At 32.8% G+C, this 6,630-nt stretch overlaps 1 long non-coding RNA gene across 1 annotated transcript; it reads right to left on the bottom strand.

The window, feature by feature from the left end:
* Window positions 1–2,459: 2,459 nt before the first annotated feature.
* Window positions 2,460–5,089, bottom strand: LOC124892594. The gene is made up of 3 exons (XR_007050335.1): window positions 4,902–5,089; window positions 2,926–3,018; window positions 2,460–2,524 (listed from the first exon to the last, which is right to left on the bottom strand). It is a non-coding gene; the product is annotated as an uncharacterized LOC124892594 (long non-coding RNA).
* Window positions 5,090–6,630: the final 1,541 nt, after the last annotated feature.

Raw genomic sequence — 6,630 nt, 5'->3', positions numbered from 1 at the left:
ATTATTAGAAAAAACTTATGAAAGATAATCTAATTGGATATTTTGAAACAAAAGATATAGAATATTTAGAATACCTTCAAAATAATATAGAAGAATTACAAAAACTAAGGGAAAAAAATAAAGAATACTATAGTAAAGCATTTAACCAATTGCCATATAATCACCCCCCAAGATATGAATATTGATAAAAATAACATAAATAAATTCAAAATAAAAATATTTAGAGAAGTTAAGAAATATCCACACACAAATAAAAATAGATCCATTCTACTTATAATAGATATATTTATTACACAAGTTATCCGTACTTATCCGCACCCCCCACAAGCCAAGATTTCAAGGAAATAGATCAATACTCGGGTTCCATCTTTCAGATCTGATAATCTAAGGTACATGGGGTTTTCCTAAAACTAAATGGGCATGGTTAAATTGTTTTAATGATGAATAAGTTATTGAAAATCATGATCTTACAAAAAGGGGTTTTGGATTTATAATTTCATTCATGTATTATGTAATCTTATTGATGATAAAGTTTTGGTCTTGAGGCTTTTCCTCTAATTATGATTTATAACCATGTATAAGTAGATATATATGTATGTGTTTGATAAGTTGAATGATGAATTGAGAGCACAAACTATTAGAAATCCCTCTCTTGTTTACAAGCTTCTTGTTTTCGTAAATTATGATTTATTCGAAATGTATTTGTTAGAAGCATGAAACAAATGTCTTGATCCTTATTTATGATTGGATTATGGATTTAAATTGAAGAGAGGGTATTTTAATCGGTGTTAAAGGTCAAAGATGTTTACTAAGAAGATTGCATGATTTGTTACAAGATACTTCACCACCATGTGTTTGTGAATTGAACTGAGGATCTTTGACTTTGTTTTCATGAACTTCACTATATGAATCCTCTTGCACTGTTTGATATTATTTGGTGTTCCAAAAGTGTTGTTTAGAATGAAATGATTTTTACCATGATACTTTATGGCTCAGATATATAACTTGCAAGTCTTGGGATGACGATACCAATACAGAAAATGCCATGGTAACTCAGAACAGAACAGAATGTAGATTTTCATTCAGATTTTTAGATTTTGAACTTTGAAAGATGCATGTTTATGAAAGGTTAAAAATGATCTTAAAGAGAGTTAGATGGTTACCGAAAGAAAGTACGAGTTGAAAGACTCAATGCTAGAAACCGTGATTTGTCGACACGGGGTTATGGTACCATGCTGTGTGGTCTTGTGTACCTTGATTTATGTCGTCCCACTTTGGGGCTATGGTTAGGAGCCCTGCTTTGTGGTTTTGTGCACTACCATGACATATTGGTTTGATTTAGGATCATGGCACCATCTTGTGTGGTCTTGCGTGTCTTCCCATACTGATACTCCAATCCTTGCGGTAAACTTGGATTGGGGGATTTGCCGCCGAGTTAAGGGAGGATTCCATATAACCCGTGGAATTACAGATTGTAGGGTGTACCATCTAACTCAGAAGTAAGATAAAGAATGAGTCACAGATTTCCGAATTATTGTTCAAAGTCTTTTAAATATGCTCATGTGTCTTTAATATATCATATATAAATTGTTTACAAACTGCTCTCACTTATGTTGTATAAAAATGCATTATTTTGGATTGATCTGCGTACCAGTACAATTGTATTGACCCCTTATATTTCAGGGTCTGAAGCTCAGTCTAGAGGTACTGCTACGCCGTAGCATTTTTCATACAGAAGTGAAGTGTGCAGTTGGTGAGCCTTCTTTATTCCGCAAGGCCTATTTATTTTCATTCACATGTTGTTTACTTTGGTTTAGGTTTACTGGGGCCTTGTCCCAATTTTCAGAGAGTTTGTAAATTTTGTATGTAGTAGAGATTTCGCAGACTGAAATAGATGTTGTCAAGATGTTGATGAACTTCCTTCGTATTGATATTTGTAATTCAGGACATGACCATGATTCCGTAAAGATTTATAGTTCCACATCTCTTCTTTATTTTATGAATATTATGGATGATTACCAGATGTACAAGGGCACTCGGGCCTCCTTGGCTCGAGATGCTCGTCATGGCCAAGGCCTCGGTTCGGGTCATGACAGTGCGTCACTTACTTGATACGTGTAAAGCTTAACATAAATGAGTGGCATTCTTTGGTTCATATTGATGTAATGTTTTAACATCCGATACATGGTTTCCAGAACATATTCCATGACCAAATTGAGAAAAAGCTCATTCTTACTAATAGTTGAATAGAAGCAATGCTTTAAAGAAACAACATTCGGGTTATCCATAGTCCGCATCTATTGCAGTTCACAATTCTTATATCTACGATCTTGTAAAACCTTCTTTATCGCAACTGTCTCCCCATTTTCCAGGCATTTTGCCTACACAAGACAAGTACCAGTCGACCTCAAGTTAATAAATGATACAGAAACTAGTGAAACAAACAAGATTTGCACTCACTTGCCTGAAATACAACTCCAAATGATCCAGTCCCGACAACACGTTCAGCCATGTAACTGACTGTCTGCACCAAATTATTCACGAAACCAAATACATTTTCAATTTTCAATAAGAAATAAATTCGAGTAAAGCATCTAGTACCTTCTTTAACTATGACCAGATTTGCTACGAGACACTCCAACTTCACGGGGATCCTATTAACCACCAAACTAAATTTTAGCGCATTTTTGTCAACTTTTTTAGCTGACGTGGCCCCCATTTTTATGTAATAAAGGTGCCATATCAGCACAAAAGGGTGACAAAAATATGCTAAAATTGAGTTTAGTTGGAGTGTGTCGTATCAACTTTTGCCATAATTCGGAGGGGTACTGGATGCCTATCTTAATAAATTACTCTAGAATTCACCACTCAATAGGAGCAAAACTCAATAAACGTTCATGAATCCACAAAGACAACAATTGTTACCTGATTCGGCTCGCCATTTTTTCCGCCAATGGTAGTCAAAATTATATGACCAGTGACAGCACCATTCACATCCATAACAGGAGCAGACATCTCCTACAATCCACATCAAACATAGATCTCAGACAAGCAATTTCTAAATCCTTCTACAACATTGTCGTACTAAAAACATGTAACACTACAAGCAACGAAAAACATCATTGTGGAACCAATAGCCACACAAACCTAACAATCCCAATCTGAAGAACACTATATGAAGAGATATGAGAACTGGTTGTAGAAATATTTGTGTAACTAGACTAATTCCACGGGATACCTGCCACCTCCCACCAGCAACAGGTACCAGGTAACTCCGCCCACCAAGGCTAGACCAGATGAAAAGAAATCAACTAATGTTTGTCTTTGTTGGAATTGAACCTGATACCTCCTGGTTCTGAACCCAACTTCACTGAACCACTAGGCCACACCCTTGGCTGCAACTAGACATACTTTAATGAACCAAATCTTGAAGGACAAAATGATCAAGTTAAACTGATATTGAGAGAAAAAAATTGCTACTTTGAGACCCAAAGAAAGGGGCCAACAAGCTCATACTAGATAAAGATTTAATTTTTAATAAGCAATCTGAAACACAATACCAAAAAAATATATCTCCTCCAAAATGCTCAAATATTTTCTCAACTAGAAGCTAAACACAACACCTAGATTTATAATCAAGAATCACAAAAGTACAACAACAACAACGTACCCAGTGTATTCCCACCTAGTGGGGTCTGGGGAGGGTAAAATGTACGCAGTCCATACCACTAACTCCGAAGAAGTCGAGAGACTGTTTCCGACCAAAAAAAAACAAAAGCAAAGCAGATTTGTGTAGTGCTGCGGGTATTTATACTCAGATTAGTAATGAAAAATAATCTAAAGGGGCAATATACTTTGAATCCAAGAAACAACACCCAAATATTGCCACTAAAAATTTTTGGAAAAAAAATGAAACTGGCAAAAAGAAAACAACTTAATGAGATAAGCATCCAGTACCTTCCCGAACTATGACCAAAGTTTCTACAACACACTTCAACTTCACGGGGTCCTATTAACCCTTGAACTAAATTTTACCATATTTTTGCCACCTTTTGGTATTAACGTTGCACAATGGGGCTCACGTCAGCTTAAAAGGTTAACAAAATGGGCCACGTCAGCTAAAAAGGTTGACAAAAATACACCAAAATTTAGTTTAGGGATAATAGGACTCCCGTGAAGTTGGAGTATGTCGTAACAAATTTACTCATAATTCAGGGTACTAGATGCTTTACTCCAATTTAACAAGTTGTGAACTTTTTGTTCATAACAAAGAAAAACTCAATGAATAGTGAAATTTGATCAAAAGGGACAATATGCTTTGAATCTAAGAAACAACAACCCAAATATCCACACTAAAAATTTCCAAAAAATGAAACTAGCAGAAAGAGAACAAACTTAACAAGTAAAGTTATAAACTCATTGTATATAAAAAATAAATACACAGGAAGCAAAATGGCATTTAAACTCAGATTAGTAGTGAAATTTGATTAAAGGACAACAACACAAATATTCCGCCAACTAGTATAACCAACTAAACAAGTAAATTTATGAACTTTTTGTACATAAAAAAAATCCACAAAGCAAAAATGGTATTTAAACTCAGATTAGTAATGAAATATGATCTAAAGAAACAATACATCAAGAAACAACAACCTTAAATCCTCCAAAAAAATCAGGAAAATAACTACACAAGTAAATTTATAAATTTTTTGTGCATTAAAAAAACACCCAACAAAGCAAATTGGTATGTAAACTCATATTAGTATAATAATTTATGATCTGAGGAAGCAATATATCCGAGAAACAACCTTAAATTCTCCAAAAATTCAAGAACACAACTTAAAAAAGTACATTTATAAAATTTTTATAAATAAAAAAATACCCACAAAGAAAAATAGTACCTTATCATCAGCCGTAATTTCCCAGCTCCAAATGCATGAAAAAAGTATGAAAAAAAAAGAAAATGGAAGGAAGACAAAAGGGAAAAGCAAGAAGAAGAATATCTTTTTTCTTCAGTCTACTCTATAATTAACTTTATGATTCAACGCGCATAATTATCAGTTGAATTAAGAGAGAGAAAGAGGAGAGAGAGAGGACCCCATTAGCTTGAAAAATAGCATCCCATGAATACAGCTCTTTTCTGTACTTCTTTCCTCGTTGTTTTTTTTTTTTGGCCGAAGGCCATAAATCCAGACATTTTGAAGTTTAATTACATAAAATTTTTGACATTTTACATAATTGTTAATAGTCTTAATTTTAAGTTTGTCAAGATACATAATTAGCTTGCAATACATTCAAGAAAATACATTTTCGTTTATAAAGATACATAATTAGCTCCTGATATAATTTTAAAATTTTTAATCTGTCGAGATACATAATATACTCTTGGTACATCCAACAAAAATTTATTTTTCCTTTTGTATAGATACATAATTAGCTCCCCATACATTTGTTTATATTTTGGATCTATCGAGATACATAATTAGCTTCGATCCATCCAACGAAAATACATTTTTTACTTTTTAAAGTTACATAATTAGCTCCCAATATATTTTTTTAATCTTGAATCTATCGAGATATATAAGTAGCTCCTCATACATCCAACGAAAATATCCTATGTGGCACCATATGTGGCCAATTCTGGTTCTACATGACGTCCTATGTGTATTATGCCACTTAGGACATGTGTGTCGACTTGTTCAACTTTATACAAGTTTAAGTGCCTACTTGTGCACACCCAAAGTTGAAGGTCATAGATGTGATTTGATGGCAAGTTAAAGGGCGTGTTTGTGTATTATGCCAAAATAAAACATTCTCTTTGTATAGATACATAATTAGCTCTCGATATATTTTTAAAATTTTTAATATGTCGGGATACATAATTAGTTTCCGATACATCCAACGAATATATATATTTTTTATTTATAAAGATACATAATTAGCTCTTGATACATTCTTTTTCGATTCTGGATCTATCTAGATACATAAATAGATCCTTATACATTCAACGAAAATACATTTTTTCCTTTGCATGGATACATAATTAGCTGCTGATATATTTTTTTGATCTTAAATCTGTGGAGATACATAACTAGCTCTCGATATATCCAATGAAGATACATAATTAGTCAACGTTTTTGTAATTACTTTGTAAGAGTGAAAATTTGTGTAAATATTTCAAGTTAAGGTTTATGTTTTATGTTATTTTTCTTTTTGTCTTGTAGATGTTCATTTAGGCCCCCTTGAGGTTTAGGTTTTCATTTAGGCCCCTTGAAGTTTAGGTAATTATAAAACAATTTTCTACTCGCAAATAATTGTTGATATGATTATTTTACTTTGCTGCTCATATTAATTGATGTTTAGAATCATGTCTTGAAACTGATTTAAACAATAAGCAACTAATGTTAAGGGTAAAATAGAATTAAGTTTTTTTTTTCTTTTTTTTTTTATATATCAAAGTAACAAGCAAAAATAAAAATCTAATTAGAGATAGATTAACCCTAAAAAATTAACGGAGAGAGTATTTAATAAATTAAAGTATAATTGCACTCTTGGTCCCTCTATTATAACAACAATGTCAACAATAGGGATAAGGGATTTAGAGATTCATTTTAGGATGAGTTTATTTCA

Source organism: Capsicum annuum, unplaced genomic scaffold, assembly GCF_002878395.1.
Source record: "Capsicum annuum cultivar UCD-10X-F1 unplaced genomic scaffold, UCD10Xv1.1 ctg4872, whole genome shotgun sequence".
Taxonomy (NCBI): Eukaryota; Viridiplantae; Streptophyta; class Magnoliopsida; order Solanales; family Solanaceae; genus Capsicum; species Capsicum annuum.
This window is presented reverse-complemented; position numbering and strand designations above follow the sequence as displayed.